Below are 18,914 nucleotides of genomic sequence, written 5' to 3' on the forward strand. Positions count from 1 at the left end.
TCTCGGCAATTCTTCTCCTTTGCTGCTCAAACAAATATAAAAGGGAAGGCATCCTCTCACGTCTTCGAAGAAAACCTAATCTTGCCATACTAGCCACAACGTATGCAAAAGAACTATACACTAAGCAGTGGAAAGAGTTATGCAATTAGTGGTTCACATCATCTACCCCAAACTAATTTGTGCACTAGTATATCACTCATGCTCACAATTTGCAAATTAGCAGAATGGAAGGTATGTTCTGTATCACTTGCAGCATTACACAGATTTACCCCCTTCCAAGTAAGCTTTCAGTCATAGTCTAAAGTGTACAAGATGTCATACTGTTTCTGTGAGAGCATATTATTCCTACTAGCAACCCAGACAGTAGTTGGAATTGACGTCAAAAAAAAGCTTACAGCACAGTCCTACTACATTTGGCAATTGAATGCGCCAAAAGCTTCGGAAAGAAATAGGCCAATACCTGAATTTCTTCAAATATTTTATTTGACCACTCCTACAAAATTGCAGTTGGTAATACATTATCTCGACCACAACCAAATCATATTGGCAATTCTCAAAACTCCATCCTGACCTCCACACTTTTTAACTTTGTAATGGCTCATTTCCCTGCATATCTCGGCGACTTCTGGGGTGTATATGCAGGTGATGTAATGCTGTAGTGCAACACAGGCTTGATAGCATAAAAGAACGCATGCTTCAACAAGGCATTAATGCTGTCGTAACACTTTCTCTGTGGTGTTGGTATGCATGCTTCACCCAAGAAATTTGAGTATGTTGCTACACTGAACAGATCCAGAAACTGAACCAATACACCACTTATTCTCACTCGCACTTAAAAACCAGTATATACCACATAACCCCTCTAAAGAGTACTAGGCTTAAATATTGACCAAGATAGCAAAGTTTATATGGTGTGCCTTAATCATGAATAAATACCAACTAGCTTAAACCGATCTTGCTTAATACATGGGTCAATAACATAATTAGAAGTGAGAAACAAGTACTTGATAATGTCAAGCACTTTACGACTTGTCAATCTAGTCTCTAGGAGGACGACCTTGGGCAACTTTGCCATAAACTGCTCTTGTATGTACACACATTCATATCTCAATCTTGCCTGACAGCAACAGTGTGTACTCAAAATCCTGAACTGAGAGAGTCTCCGTCTAATTACTGGTTTACCAATGCACACACAAATTCCGTACCTCTACTTCAGGAGTAATATGGCTACATACATAGACAGAGCAAGACATACGTCTCAGTTCACATATTTGACTTTCAACCATTTCCTACTGATGACAGGTCCTTCAAGCAAGCAGTCATAATGCATCATAGCTATGCAAAATATTTTCATAACTACCACAATGGGCTACTCTATCACTAACTAGTCCTAAACCAAGACTGCACTCAACAAAAATACAGCTGCAATACGCGAGACGCAAACAGTGTCCAGACACTATACATAGGCAGGTGTTTACAAAACTGACACAACAGTGGCATGGCAAATATCTTCACTCGATTTCTGACTGATATGCCTATTGCCATCAGACGTCAACCTCAAAGGGCCAGAACTCGAACAGATCATTCTGTCGCTCACTCATGTCCCAACAATGTATCAGCTTTCTCCTGTTACAAGCCACATGCATTCATATCGAGAGTCAAAAGGCCTTCCTGGAGGGCCGATGTCCCATCACAGCTTGAGAATCCAGAAAATTAATAAGCTCAAGACCACTCTGCTTCACCATTACAACATTGATGTAACCATCTCATTGATACCTGCAGCCATTCTGGAATCCCAGGAAATGAAGATGCCCAATCTACCACTGTATCTCAAGCCATCTGGACCCCTTCTGGTACCAGGAAGCTATCAAGAAGCAATGCAAAGTGCATTTAACTTCTCTTGTATATCACACTCCCCTTCCGAAATCTTATTCTCGCCCCCAGCACATTAGTCTGAGGCAACTTTCGACTCTTTTTAACCTTTCTCCTGCCAAGCGACACACCTTTTTTTCATTATCTACCAGATCAGGGCAAATGTTCCAATTGTCAAATATCAAATACAACTGAACACATCAGTTGGGTCTGTCCTCGCTTTCAAAGCAAACAACTTCTTTGGAGGCTCTCCCATGCAACTAACCTAACACCTCAGTCATTCAAGAACTCCGCCACATCCACTCCAAATAACAAAAGCAGTCTTGGACACTCATTTACACTATACTGCTCACCCTTCTATCTTTTTCTTGTTATTCCCTTCCTCTATCCACTAAAGTTTAAATTGTTTTCATTTAGGAGTAAGCCTATTCACTATTGTCGCTATTGTCTTCAACATTATCACTGAACACTTGGGTTTCTGATGAAATTTGGAATGTAATTGAATACATCTTCATTTCACCTTTCAGTTACAGTTGCTCATATTGAGGAATTTAAGTCATCAGGAAGCGACAAATGCAGCTCTATCTTTCCATCTGGAAACAAAGCTATTCCACCTGCCACAGTAGCTTAGTGGCTATGGCGTTGTGCTGCTAAGCTTGAGGTTGCAGGTTCGATCCCAGCTGTGGTGACTGCATTTTGCCGCATTTCAATGGTATGAAATACAATAATGCTTGTGTACTCATTTAGGGGCACGTTAAAGAACCCCAGCTGGTCAAATTAATCTTGAGTAGCCCACTATATGGTGTGGCTCTGACAGCGGGTATTTAACCTTTTAAGGACAAGACATATCAATACCTAGAAAGAATGTTTATTTTTTATATAAATGCACAAAACACATCAAGAATAAGCATAATCAACGAAAAGAAAAAAATATTTTGCGGAAATTTTTTTGGCAATAGGCAGGAAACTAGAAGTGGGCTTCACCCCAAGGCACCTTATGCTTTGTTTTCAATTTGTATAGACAGCTATCATCATATGTGAACCATAGGTGTACATTTTGTTAGCATTACATCACACATGCGACACCACTGCAGTCTGATATCTTGCATGGGCCTGCCTCCTCTGACTTTGCTTTCAAAAGACAGTGAGTCACGTGCCAAACTTCTTCCTCGTCCTGTGTTCCTCCTCTAAACCAACAAATCACGCTTGCTAGCTGTCATTCAATGCTGGCTGAATAAATTTAGCCATTATCTTCGTACTCAATACCGAAACTTGGCAAGAAAAAATAAATTTTGTATGTTGCGTGCAGCCAACACTTGTCAATAAAGGGTTATGTACCAGTTTCCCGTAATCGTTATCAGTGAGCCTAATGCAGAGTCTTCTTTCTGTATTTCTGGATATGTCCAAATATGGTGACGTAACTAACAAACCTCAAGCAAAATATTATTTTTATTTGTAAAATACCTTACAAGACCCCTACATGGGAATTGAGTAAGTTTGTATGTGTCTCGATGTGGCCTACTTCAGACATGATGCCCCTTCACATACTAATAATGATTGTGTATGCCTGACCATAAAACACAAATGGTGTACATCCTCAAAGATTGGAGGACACATTCATCCAAGAGCAAGGATTGATTGCTTGCACCTGATGTCTGCACTGCAAGCTTCACAACATCCGCATATTGTGATTGGTGACTTTAATGCACACCATCCCCTGTGGAGTTGCACTGTGATGAATTGTCATATCAAAGATTTGGCTTACTTTATGTGTAGCCAGGGACTAAATGTGCTCAATGACAGGTCTCCTACATTTATTCTTGACACGTCCTACAGCAGTTGTCTTGATCTAACGTTTGTGTCAAGGAGCCTTCTGTCTTCAGCATGCTGGTAGATGGATATAGAGACTCATGGTAGCGACCACCTCCCAACTTATGTTCAATTGAACTGGTTCCAGCACTCAGCCTCACCTTGCATCTGTCAAACATACTGGATTTTATTTAGAGCGTCTGTCAATACCAGCTGTCAGTGCATGACCTCTCCATCCTAAATAGAAGACATCATTTCTTCTATCCTGCATGACAAAATCGTACATGTTAACATACAGAGGCACAGGTTATCAGACAACACGCAATATGGGGCCCTTCATACAATGCATCGCTGCGTGGAAAGGCGATATAGAAGAGCAGTCACCGTCAGATCTTTCGAACAGTTGTTGAGCTCAATGAAATGTTCTTCGACATTTTGACAAGCTTGACATACAGTGTTGGAGGACGCTCTGTGGCTCTCTAGACCCAAGACAAATTCTATCTAAGATCTAACCCCACAACAAAGACACCCATTTTGTGCCATGGCTCTACATCAAGGCCGGACTGAATTAGAGGTAGCAGAGGTCTACTGTAAACTTATTGGAGACACATCTAATGCAGTGACTCCATCTATTGTCAAGCTCGCAGCCATGTCTGATCAGCAATTCAGAGTACCTTTTATGATGCAAGAACTTGGCACTGCAATTTCTGTTTCCCGAAGCTCGTTGGCACCAGGACCTGAGGGAATTACATACACTGCACTCTGCCATCTTGGCACAGAAGCATGACGTATCATTTTATCATTCTGTAATACGACATGGGAGTCAGTAAGTGTTCCAAATAGCTGGAAATGCAGGCGCATTGTAGCGTTGCTTAGACCAGGGAAGTGCCCTAGCAAGCTTTCCTCCTACAGGCATAGATGCATAGATGGTTAGTAATCATAGTGACTGCACCATGTACATGTCGACAACTGATGGTGACACCGGCCATTACAAAATTCACCGAGGTTTTCCATAAGGGGGAGTTCTCAGTCCAACTCTTACTATTACTATAGTATACACTTACAATTACTATAGGTTAATTAAGGCACTCGAACCCACAACCTGTGGTGGAAGTCAAACTCGCAATGTTAGTGTTAATGAGGACACAGTTAATTAAGGCACATTAAGGTAGCATCAATTAAGGCACTCAAACCCATGACCTTTGGTGGGAGAAAACAAATAATAAGAAGTAACATTGCAATCGAATGAGAATGTCAAGTAATTTAATGAATGTCTCTTGAGCGAGCAGGCTTCCGCTTTCACCCTCCTTGGCGTATGCTAAAGTGACTCAATTTCTTCCTGCAGCCTTTGAGATGATTTCAGCTCATTCGTTAGTGCTTATTGTAAAGAAGACTGCAGATGGCACAAGGACCCTGTTGAAAAGCGAAGCTGTAAACAGACTTTTTTCGTTTTCTTGTTGTGTTGCCAGCTGTCTACTTCAACATGAGATACTCCATGAGTCGAGGAACACTTCAAGTCATACGTTAAAAAGAAAAGAAAGCATGGTGACTTGGAGAGCCCAGCTTCTTCAAGTGAGAGCGACTTTGCAATACTGTGCATTGTGTTAAAACATGTAAATAAGAAAATCCAAAACGTGCCGTGAAATTTGACCTAGTGCAAGGAAGCCCACCTTCGTTACACTGTAAGACAATTTTTGTTCTAATGAACTTCTCCTTTCTGACAAACCTTTTGCTTGGCCTTGCTTTATATGATCAACAGAATTGTTTGCATGTGAAAAAGAGTATTTCTTTCTTGCTAGTTTCTTTTCTGTTTCTTACAGTCATTAACGGGTTAAAAACTTGAATAATGGAATGCACAGCTTGTTTAAGACCAGCTTCGGACAAATAAATGTGCTTCCCAGCATTATAGTATACTAGAATGTTGTACCATCATTCTCATTCTGGCACCATGCATACACTATTGCTTGATTACCTTTTGTTTCGTAGGTGTGAAACCCTATAAAGTTTAGCATGGTTCACTATTAAATATATGGCATGCCGCTATTTGACTTTCAATAGTCAGCCCCACTGGAATTGTTTACAATGTGCAAGTGTGAATGCTGCCTGCAGTGTCAACTGCACATTTGCATACTGGCAATTTCAAACAGGAAATTGGTCTGGGAACACAACTGAGGATGTGGCTATAATATCTGAGTTTGCAGTACTACCTTGAATATATGACTTCTCCAATTGACAGTGGCCCTTGACGCAGGTACAGTTGACTACACAAATTTACAGGACGTAAGTTTCACACAACAAATGTGAATTTCTGCTCTGTTAAGGCATTGCAATTCTAGTTTAATGCAAAAGCTGCCACAGATTATGTGGCAGGCTATGTGGACAGGCATTGCGGCAGTTCATTTTTTCTGCAAATTCCATGCCCTATAAACTTTAGTAGGCCAATGTATACTGGTGCAGTGCTGTTGTTGCTATTGGTAACATCAACATTTACTCCTTTTCACACATTTTTCAAGGCATTCATTCACATCTTGTGTTCTTTCATCTGTTTATAATATCTTGTAGAATGCGCTAATAGCAGCTTTTGAAGAAAAAAATGCATAGAGCAAGAGCAGAAATGTTGCAACTTGGAACGGTGAAAAAATAGCTTTTCAGATGATAAAAAAACTCATGTAGAATAACATTTGCAGTAATGTGTTTTTAGATACATGACGTAGGCTTAATTGTATGTTAGTTTACTGAGTACTGAGGGAAGGCCGTAGGAGAGTGCTTGAAGCCAGTAATTTGTACACGAGTGCAGAACTCCCCAGTGTTCGTTGTAGTGATTCAGGCTAAAGTGAGATTCTGGTGCAAGTATTACTTTAATCCACTCACATTTAAGAGAATATATTAGTTGATATTCATAGAAAAGATCTACTTCTAAAATCTGGTTCGACATTTGAACTGTATAGGACAGTATTCCATTTGTTATTTGAAAGTTCCAAATGTTTGCGCACTCCTAATGTTTTTCATCAATTAATGGAGCACGTTTGTGCAAAGAGTCGCAAGAAGCTATGTGGAGCGGGTGCTTGCTGACTGACAGCATTGCACCCAGTAACGCAGACACAACCGGTGGCACTGCTGAACTCACCCCAACGGTGACGCCAACTGGTGAAGTGCCCAGTGCTTATACTGGCCCATGTGGAATCACATTATACTCCATCTCAGCAACCCTGTGCAGTGCAGTGAAAGTTATAGTTTGCATCAGCCAACCAGAGACAATCAACCAGTCTTCCTGCCATGGTTGCTTAGTGGCTTTTGTGTTGCGCTGCTAAGTCCGAGGGCACAGGATCAAATCCCGGCCACGGCGGCTGCATTTCAATGGGTGCAAAATGCAAAAACACCCGTGCGCTTAGATTTAGGTGCACATTAAAGAACCGCAGGTGGTCAAAATTAATCCGCAGCCTCCACTACAGCGTGCCTCATAATCAGATCATGCTTCTGGCATGTAAAAACCCCTATTTCTTCCCTCTATTGTCTGCCTCTGATTGTCCCTCTGTACAATGCCGACTGAATGTAAGCGTCTTTGAAGGACTATACTCCGTTACATATACATAGCAGTCAACGCTGTGGAAAAAAAGAATGCATAGAGCAAGCGCAGAAATGCTGCAACTTGGAACGGTGAAAAAATAGCTTTTCAGATGACAAAAAAACAAAGTATTCATGCAGAATAAAATTTGTGGAAGCTACACAAGAAGTTCGCTCAAGAAAACTTATCAATCCGCGCATTCCGTCCATGCTTCGCTATGTGCCAACAGCGTTCGCTCACGCAAGCATGGACGTGAGGCTTCTCGCGACAGGTTGCAAATAAAAAAACCCGGGAAAAAAAATTGATCTAGTACAATGCATTAGCAGCTGTATACAACAGTGTTTTTGTTTCTAAGGATTAAAAATTGTTTCATTCAATACTGAGCCTGTGTAAAAAACATTTGCGCACAATTGCAGTAAAAAAAGCTGCTATGTATGGAACAAAGTACAAAGTAGTTCGCCGTCCTTTATGTGGAACTTGGAGCCTGCTCTCATTGGCTTACACAAGCCCTAGGCTTCACTCCACTGAATGGAGTTGATGAGAAAGAGTATAGGAAAGTGTACTGAGCCACAAAAACACACTGGTTAAAATAATTTAACCATTGTTTTCCATATGAATCACAATTAAACATTGGCTCTCAGTCCCCAGTAGTTGTGGAGCACCCAACTAAGATGGCAGTCAGACCTTATGTGCCTAAACAGGTGGTAGAATATGTGGCTCTAGACAGGTTGCCATTGGAAACTGAAGCTGGAGACATCCTACACACAAATTCTATTGAATGCAGCTAGCTTACCAAAGTCCCTGAGGAATTGTGAGGCATTACCTGAGATGTGATATAATGCTGACAAACGGGTGCATATTCTGTTACACCTCCTCTCAAAAAGAAATTATAGGGCAGATTTTAATACACAAGGACATAGTAGATAACACAGATAAGCTCTACAACATTAACAAAAAGGCAGCAGTGATTGCTATAAAGGTCACAGTAAAGCCAATGTCCATTTATGATGGCAAAGCAGAAAGATCATCACTGTATTGTAGTGGACAACTGTAATGCAAAAATCAGGGTAAAAATAGGCTGTATAGTCAAGGAACTATGACACTGACACAAGGAACAGTAGAAATATGTAGAGCTGTCAGGAGGTATCGATCATGAATTATGAATACTTGCTTCCATACGTGTAGTTTGAATACCTCGAGGTCCCTCACGACGTGACAGGAACAAATGGCAAGATATTACGAGACTAAATATACAAGAGCAAAAAACTATAATTTTGATGAAATAAAATACGAAATAACATAAAATAAGTAGCCTACATACATTACCAACCATAGTGAATACATTTCTGCAATGGTATAACAAGGCACAGAAAATGTAAAAATACCAAAATGGCCTGTACTTTTAAGCGAAAGTGCATATACAAAGCAGTACGAGTTTGCTAGCAAAGAGTTGATGCAAAGTCGACAACAGTCAAAAAGTGAGCAACATCACAGGGAATGGCCCTGTGTACATACTGCCTGCTTAAGGAGGTATGGTAGGGTAAATGGTACATGTTAGTTTTAACATAATATTTTAGAAACGGCTGCAGATATTCGCATCAAATTTCACATGCTTACAAAAGGTGCTCTTGGGTACAACACAAGAAACTTTGTTTGTGTCTAGATGGTTTGTCTTTCCTGTGGCCCACTCCCAAAATTTCAGGTGTGTTTAATTATTTCATGTACCTTTTCTCTGCAACCACTCAGAGGAATGTGATGATATTACACAGTGTTCTTCTAAATACCCATAGGTTATATCTGAACAAAAGAGATATCATATGCACTTTGGAGTTCACACCCCAAAAAAAAAATATATCTGCTTGCACAAAGCCACAAGGGGGCTTTCTTGCAGTGTAAATTTTTCCAGTGCTATCATTCATATCATCAGGGATATTTTTAGTTCAGAATATGTATGACTGGTTGTAGTACATGTGTACAAAGTTTCACTGCAATGGGATGAATACTTTCTGAGGAAAGGTACATTGAATTTGAAAAATTCATTAAAAATGCAGTTTGAGAAAAATCAAGTTTTACGTTCGAATGCTGTTTGTGAATGCTAAAAATGCCCCAGGAGAATACATTTCACTGCTGACTTTCTTGCAGGTGTCTCCAAAACCCTTCTTAGTGTTCCTTTTTATCCGTCGTCCTTCCTTGCTCTCGGCAGAGTCATAGCATTCTGCCCTGTCAACACGCTCTTTGTCCATCCTGTCCAGGGCAATATTACAATATAGATCTGGAACAATTCCAAGGGCCTCCAGAACAGCTTTTCGTGCAGAATTACCGTCATTGTAGTAGGCTACAGCATTGTTAGTTGCTGTCTTCAATGTGTAAGCACTGACAAAGTTTTCTTAGGGCAGTGGCACCAGATGAGTTGGTTGAGCGACTCATCAGTATTCTGTGTTCGTCCATGGATACATTTCCTCAGAAGACCGATTACCTTTGGAAGTTCTCTTTCTGCTCCATTTGCTGGATGATCATGTCATCTCCTTTCTTTTTTCTCTCTTCTTTTTTTTTTTTTTTTTTTAATGCAAGGGTAAATACCTCAGGGCATACAGGGGTATGGGATGGGGTTGAATAAGGATGATTAAATGAATGAAAAAAGATTTACTAATCTAATGAAGTCCAAGAGGGATCGATACTGTGGTCCCTGCGTCCACGCAGTGTAATCGCACGGATTATGCGGCGAAAGTCCCGCTGCTGCGAGGTGCCGGAGCCTCGTCGGTTTCAGTGCAGGGCAAACCCGCAGCAGGTGGTGGATGTCGGCTTCAGCATTTTGCAACTTGCAGAGTAGACACCCAGGGCGAGGATAAAACTGGCGAAAGTGCGGCCACTTCCGAGTCATGGCAGGAGTGAGGGCAACCCCCACCCGGCTCCTCCGAAGCGCAACCTCCTCTGCACGGGTAAGACCGCAGGGGAGGTTTACCGCACACAGAGCTATGACAGCATGTGTGCAGCGCTGGAGGTGCTCCTTTCTTGTTAAAAGCAGGGTGGCATCATCTAGGTGAAAGAGCTGAGGCAGTGACGATGGAGAGGTCGCTAGACGGGTTGCAGAATCCGCACGGCTTTGGAAGCTTAGAAGGTCGCGTGGGATCCACTCGATAGATATTGGCTGCGGGATGCGTGCCGCCAGAAGATGGATCTGTTGACATATTTCAGGGATGCGACTGACGCGTCGCAGAAGCTGCGTCGCCTGGAAGGCATCCGTGCGGATGACGATGCGCGCCGTGGGGACCATGGGAAAGGCGGCCACAGAGCACAACACTTCTTGAACAGCAAGGAGCTCAGCACAAAAGGAGGAAGGAACCTCTTGGATTTGAAACCGGGTCATCTTATTAAGGGCAGGTGCGCATGGGCAATAAATTGCAGTGGTTGTTTCACAGTCCTGAATGCTTGCATCAACGTAAAGGACGATGGAGCCAAGCAAGCGGCAGGTGGGCATCTTGAGCTATAATTCGGTCACGAAGCGACGACGCCGCGTGAGTTGATGTCGGGCGACGTATATCAGTTGGCTTGTTATCGCTCAGCTGTACAAAACTCCATAGAGGAAGAACTGGCAATTGTGATGGTAGAAGGGAGTACGAGAAAGTGTATAGCCCTGAGAGCACACATTGCGTGTGAAAGGCTGGCCTTAAGCGTGTCATCTTCTGGGCAAGTAATACGTTTGAAACTCGAAACAGAGGCGACCACGAAGACGTAAGCAAAAGCAAGAGTTTGCATGACGTAACAGTTCTTCTCTACAAAGGATTATTACGTCAAACTCTTGCTTCGAGCTAACAAATTGAACTTCGCCCTGCCATCTGCTAGCTGCCTGGTTAGCTCAGATGGTAGAGCAGCTGTCCGAGAAAGGCGATGGTCCCGGGTTTGAGCCCTGGACCAGGACGAATCTTTCATCAACTGCGATGCTTTTCTTTCGAGGAACCCGTACGCGATTCCTTTGTGGCAATTGCTACGATTGGGTGGATGTCTCATTTTCTTGTAATTAATATATGATTTTTTTGTACAAATCATTTACTTGCCGCACGCACACAAGCAAAAAAATGCCATAACGAAGAAAACCGCGAACGACAATGATAAACAAACTGGCCTCCGCCCACCATTTTTACATGCCAGGGCACGCGGTACACTGCTCGAGGTCGTTCTTCCACAGGTTTGTCCCTCATAGTGCAGTCGATCTTTTGTGCCAAAATTACAGATTCGATTTTTGGGGAGTTTACCCTACCATACCGCCTTAAAAGATTAGTTGTCCATGATTGTGGCGACAAAGGTGGGCAGGTCTGTTCCGTTTGCTGCTAGCTTTCAGAATAAAATATTTGAGAACAAATTGGAGTGACCAAGAAAAATGTCTACTTTGTACATGGTTATGTAAGGAAGATGATGTGTATACTGGATCAGAAAATAGGCATTCTTTTTAACTAATTGTTTAAGCGATAAATTTAGTGCAAAGGCAGTCAAGGTCTTTTTCAGCTCTAGCAAAAGAGACAAATATTTGGAAGTGATCATCAAGAAACGTAAAACTTGTATCTAGCACAAAACAGTTAATTTATATTCACATGTTCTTGCACTGAAAAAATTCAGGCTTAATTGAAGTGAACAGTATCGCATATTATGGTGGTCTGTAAAACAGTCGGTTTTGCAGAAATGGCGACTTCAATTTATGCTATCACGTTTGGATTTGTGAGCTCAGGCTGGGTATGTCGCGAAACCACTGCCGACTCCGAAAGATTGATTGTGGAATTTTGCTGCGATAGGTTGCAACTAACCATTGACCCAAAAGAAATAGAATGTGCACATTGCATCGGTCGTCACTTCCCCAATCACTCTCGCCCCCTCATAGCAAAATTTACTTTCCATAAAACCAAAGTTAACATCCTTTAGAGTGGCCGAAAGCTTAAGGGCACTGACTACAGTATTAGCGAGGACTTTTCGCGATCAGTATGAAATTCCCGAAAACATCTCGTTGCGTTCGCAAAAGGTAAAGGCTTTCCGTTTTCTCTCCGCTTTAAGACTTCGTTCATTGGTTCAAGAAGATACACCTTTGATCCCGCCTCGAGTAGTGTCAAAGAGTTGGCATAGCAGCTACATCACCCCAAACAGAAAAATAACATAACACCGACTTGCTCCAGAAATAGCGCTTCGCTTTCTATAATATACACGAACGTGCGCAGTTTCCTCCCTAAGCGTGAATTGGTGTCGAACATAGTTTTATCAACCGGTAGCAACATACTATTACTAACTGAGACATGGCTCAGCAGCGCCGCTACTGATAGCGAAGTTCTAGCCGACTTGCTCGGTTTCTGCCTCTATCGGAACGACCGCGCAGGAACCCGTGGTGGTGGTGTACTAGTCGCTGTTCGCGAGCAGTTGCCATGCTCGCTAATTAACGTTACATCAGATCTTGAGATGTTATGGATGGTAATGCATACCTATCCAAAAAAGTGCTACTTGGTATCTGTTACAGACCGCCCAGTGATACTTCTGATTTCTGCCATCAACTTAACAACGTCATAAGCGAACTGGTAACCACCCGCCCAAACGCACAAATCCTGCTCTTCGGTGATTTTAACTTCCCACAAATAGACTGGCATACCATACAATCATTCTCGGTATCCGGACACACAGAGACCAAGCATTTTGTCAATTTCTGCCTTAACTTTAACCTTTCCCAGCTAGTAACTGAACCAACCCGGATTTTGCAGCAAACTGCTAACGTCCTCGATCTCATACTAACCGACCACCCTGACAGCCTTTCATCCATTTCTTATTTGCCTGAGATCAGTGATCACAAAGTCATCCATGCCACTTTTTCGTTCAATTTGTTGACACGAGATACCTTTAAGAAAACAATATGTCTATACGACAAAGGAAATTATGAAGCTATAACTGAAGCTATGAATACATTCTTTCCTGTATACGAATCAACTTTCCAAGACCATTCCATTAACAGCAATTGGACGCGCTTCAAAAACAAACTAAGTGATCTTGCAAATAAATTTATTCCTAAAGTCACCTTTCATTCTTATCAGCAAAAACTATGGTTCACAAAGGCTTTAAAACGCCTAGAAAACAAAAAAAGCGTCTGTATTGCGCCGCAAAACAGAGAGGACGCCCATGCGCATGGGATAAATATTATGAAGCCGAACAGAGCTACGTTGACGCACTGCGTCACGCTAAACACTCCTTTTATCACAATAATCTACCAAACCTATTAATCAATAACCAGAGGCAATTTTGGAGAGTTATAAACAATAGCGAAACGCACACTATTCAGATAACTAACGAATCGAACGAAATTAATGATTCCGATTGCGCCGACGTGTTTAATTCGGCCTTTCCTTCTGTGTTCACAAACGAATCTAATGCACCTCCCGTTTCGTCATTGCTTAGTATAAACTCGTCAATGCTAGCCATTGCTTTCAATGTAGACGGTATTTGTGCTATCATTGACAAAATCAAGTGTTCATCATCTTCCGGCATGGACGAGATTAACTCAAAATATTTAAAAACACCAAGCTTATTTCTGCAGCATATTTGTCTTTGATATTTGCCCAGTCTCTGTCTTCAGGTTTCATTCCAGATGACTGGAAAAATGGGATGGTCGTTCCAGTCCACAAATCAGGTAACAGAAACTCGCCTCTTAACAACCGCCCCATCTCCCTAACAAGCGTCCCCTGCAAAATCATGGAACATGTCATCTACTCTCTTATCATGAATTTTCTTGACTTTAATCACTTTTTCCATCCCGCCCAGCACGGATTCCGCAAAGGTTTCTCCTGTGAAACACAGCTGGCCATTTTCCTGCATGATGTTCACACTAACCTTGACAGTAACATACAGACTGACGCAATTTTCCTGGATTTCTCTAAGGCATTTGATAAAGTTCCTCATCAACATCTAATATTGAAACTTACAAGACTTAATTTGCATCCTGACGTTTTGAATTGGATCATTGAATTTCTTAGCAACCGCTCCCAATCTGTTATTATAAATAATCACCTATCTAACCGTGTGCCAGTAACATCAGGCGTCCCTCAAGGATCGGTTCTTGGCCATCTATTATTTTTAATGAATATTATTGACTTACCTTCACATGTGTCCTGTAATATCCGAATGTTCGCCGATGATTGTGTCATTTATCGCACTGTACGTAACCTGCAATCAAACAGCCCTGCAGAAAGACCTCGCCAACATACTAACATGGTGTGACGATTGGTTAATGAAACTTAATGTACAAAAATTTAAAGTTATGTTTTTCACTCGTAGCAGATATCCCCTGGTATTTCCCTACCAAATTAGAAGCATGCCTCTCGAACTAGTTGAGTCCTATAAATACCTAGGTGTCACTGTATGCAATGATCTGTCTTGGCATAAACATATTTCTAACATCATATCATATGCTAATAAAACACTAGGTTTTTTAAAACGTAATCTCCGCCAGGCACCTCAAAACGTAAAACTGCTTGCCTACAAGTCCCTTGTTCAGGCAAAACTTGAATATGCATCTGCCATCTGGAGCCCGCACCAAACATATCTTATCACCTCACTTGAATCTCTTCAGAACCGCGCTACTACGTTCATTCACTCACAATATTCATATGATGTCAGTATTTCCGCACTTAAAACACAATCCGGACTAACACTACTATCTAATCGCCGACGCATTGCTAGTCTTCAGCTCTATCACAAGTTCTTTTTCAGTACCCACCGTCATGCACCATACATCATTCCTGCGGCACGCATCTCTCACCGCACCAGTCATCTGCAGCAAGTCGCACGCCCGCGTGCCCGAACCACTCATTTTTCCACCTCAATCATTTCTCAAGCAGCTAAAGACTGGAACGGCCTTCCTGCTGACATTGTTAGCATCACTTGCCTGTCTTTATTCCTACAGCGTGTGATTGATCACTTTGAATATAACTAATGAAGTGTACCAAATGTGGAACTTATGTTAAACCCACCCCTTATGTAATACCCCCTCTGGGGGTCTTTAAGGACAATAAATTGAACTGAAACTGAAATTGTGACAACAGGCTACAAGAAGTAATGAGAAAATCATGACTGTGGTCCCGTACCAAACAGGTACATTCCAACTACAAACAAAAAAGGGTTCCGAAAAGGGGTAATTTAAGATGAAGATACCCTTGACAAATTTCGCCCTAAATGTTTAAGCATACAGTTAGTATTAGTGACAATGTTATTAACATGCATCTCCCAGGAGAGGTTACTAGTTATGTGGACTGAAAAACATATATGTGGTTCAACTTGTTATAGAAGATAGCTTTCATTACAGTAGTGACAGTCATTACTTTGCTTAGCATTTCTCGATACCCACATTTGTTAATTTACATTCTTTAGTACACAGTTTCATTTGCTGTATGTTTTACCAGCTCATTATCGTAGCAAGTTCATTTAGAAGCTGTTTTTTGTCAACACTAGAAGAAACCGCAGTGCAAGTTACACAGTCATCAGCAAACAGTCTAATAGATGATGGGATGACGTGAGGCAAGTAATTTGTATATAAATATAAAATAGTCGAGGACCGACTACAGGCCATTGCGGAACACCAGATACAAATGTAATGAGTAAAGAATGACAGTTATTGGTTGATGCATAGTGTCTTGTGTTAGACAAAATGTTATCTGTCGAGGCAATAATATGCTAGTGTTTATGTATACTTTTTGTAATTCCAAGCAAAGATGTGGGTGCACAATGAAATAAAATGCTTTACGGAGTTCTAGAAATGTGGAATGGTTGTAAAGTCCATTGTTAACAAGAGAAAAGAGATTGCGAGTTAAAGAAGTAGGTACTCAAGTTGTTTGTCACATGACAAAATGTTGCAGTAACCATGTTGATGAAGCCTGAAAAAAGGATTGCTTTCCAAAAATTTACCAATTGTGAGTAGGTAACATATTCAAACAACTTGCAAGCGATGTTGGTCAGTGATATGTGCGTGTAATTGTGCGGTAGTGTGAATTTTGGACTTAAACAATGGCACATACCACCTTGCCCAGCTTCCATTCTGCTGGTATGCAGCCAGAAGCAGGTGATTGAGAAAGAAGTTCAGTTGGGAAAGTGCTGAATACATTTCCAATTTTATCATAATTAAGCGCTTCACAATGAAGATACCTTCACGTTCCTAATAATATCCATCATGCCAAGGGGATCAATTAATACAGGATCCATAGAAATCCATGGGACATTGCTGTAGAAGCAGTCTGCACAATGGACTTGGAAAATACATCATTAAATTCATACAACATTATTAGGTTGGAAAGATGTCCTTGTTGTCATAGTTCAGTACATGATATGGACATTGCTTTGTCACCGCCAAGGACACTCCAAAGTATATTATGGTCAGTTTCCAGTAGGAGGGGTGTTTGCTATATATATGAAGAAAGACATGCTTTGCTTCCTTTCTTGCACTTCCAAAGAGAGAGGCAGCATGCCACTAAGCTGACCCAACATTCAAGTTGTTGCCAGCCTTGAATCTAGAGAACAAATGCTTCTATTTACTAAAAAGATGGTTTAACGTTGTGTTAAACCAACTTAATCAGTGTGGGCAACAAATTGGGATGTACTATTTGTTAATGAGATTAGTAACTTCGTCTTTGAAGAGAGCCCAACTAGCCTACATAGAGTGTAAGAAAAAAAGTTGGCATGAAGTTTTGACAGAAGCAACTCGAGTTTGCAATCGATGGAGGCAAATGCTGCCTTTCTATATTCTCTAATAATTAATTTCTGCTGAGGGGTTCAGCGAGAAGTGCTTCCTGTAAGAGTAAAATTTATGATGCTAGCTCATTTTTAGACGTGGAAGCAAGTTTAGCAGTATAACTAGACCCAGAGCAGGGGGTCAAAACAAGGTCAAGCACGGTAGCTTTTGACAAAGTGCATCAGTTTGTCTGTGTATTGATTTGCACTAGATTGAAGCCAGAACATACGTTCAAGAAGGAAGTGCATTCACATGAAGAAACGGCTACAATGAGAAAACAACCTGGAATATACTGCATCTTTATATTACTAAACCCAACATTTCGCAGGATGCAGAGGTGTGGAATTGTGTAAAGGGCTGTGATCGTAAGTAGGTATACAGTTGTCCCCGATTTGTAGAACGAAGGGAAAAATATGAAAACAGGCCAACGTGGTAGGAGCTAAGAAAACAAGCAAAATCTGGCCAGTGCCCGTAAAACAAATACGAGGCTTCACGAAAAAAATTTCAGAGGCTGCTGTTGAAGTTGGGGGTAAGGCACCAAGTCAAGGAACGGGCAAGTTCTCCCAATCAACAGCTAGAGGAGCTCAGAAATGACAGTACGAATCTCGAACACCAGTAATCACACTAAACTGACTGAAGTGTCAAAACTAGTAAAATGGAAAAAAATTTGTCACATACAATTAAGTTTATCAATTTTTACAAATTGAGAAAGCACTAAAGGAAAAACAGAAGCATAGCTTCTGTTTTTTTTTCTAGTGCTTTCTCGAAACCACAGTCGGCACAATCCTTTGGGTGCGCTTTTTAAATGCTGGTTGTCTGGCTCTAGAATACCTGTCGCTTGTAATGCCTGTAAACGTATGCTGAGCCATGATTAAGGTTAATGGCCTTCAATATTGGTGCACATGCCTGATGTAGATTTCGGAAGCCATGCGAGGTAATTATGCCCAGTGGTTTTGCCAGCCGCATGTGGCACTCACGAGCGACACTAGTGAAGAGGAAAAAAGGGAAAGGGTTTGGCAGCTGGTTTTCTGCTCATGCGGCAGGCATCTAGTAAAGGAGGCAATGGATCTACATATAATATAGTTAAAGATAAAGAAATAAGGTATTTCAGAACTCCAAAGAATATAACCAAATACACTGTAAGACTTGAGATAGTGAAAAAACATTTGGTTCACTAGGGAAAACTGCAGCCATCAAGGCAGTGGGTCAAGAAGTAGAAGCACGCTTGAGTAAATTAGGTGAGAGAGAGAACCTCTTTATTGGAAGGCAGAGGTTTATGCCAGCGTGCCTATGACCATTCAGTATCTTAAGTAATATCTGCACATTCCACAGCCCCCAGAAGTCTTCCCAAGAAATACAGAAAACATGGATTTAATAAGAGTGTAAGGGAATCTCTCTCATATTTGTTACTGTCACTGGATGCTTGCAGGAGTATTCATGTTGCTAGGTTTGGAGGAATAGGTGTAAGGAGCAATCAGCCCTATAATTTTAAACCTGCAGCTTACAAATGATGTCTTGTTCACTAACACTGGAGATAATCTACAACAAATTATTGAAATTTCAACCAGGAAAGTTTAAGGGCAGGCTTTAGAATGAATTAATAGTCGCCAGGCTGAAATACTGTTCACTAGCCTGGCAAGGAAAAACAAGTTTGTCATTATATAGCAATCATCTTTGTGACACTGTGCATGAGTATGTTTATATCTCTTGGCCGAATGGTTACAGGGGACCATGAAATTCGTATGGAAAAAAAATTGGGTGGACTGAATATACAGGATTATTGATAAAGCTTTGTGTGCTTAACAGTAATATCTATATAAGAAGTATGTTTATCATTTACTAAGGTGGTACATATGGAGGTGAAAATACACTGAGCACAGTAATGCACAGGAATACGCTTCTCGTGGTATGGTTTCGTGGCAG

The sequence above is a fragment of the Dermacentor andersoni genome, chromosome 1 (genome assembly GCF_023375885.2).
Source record: "Dermacentor andersoni chromosome 1, qqDerAnde1_hic_scaffold, whole genome shotgun sequence".
Classification (NCBI taxonomy): Eukaryota; Metazoa; Arthropoda; class Arachnida; order Ixodida; family Ixodidae; genus Dermacentor; species Dermacentor andersoni.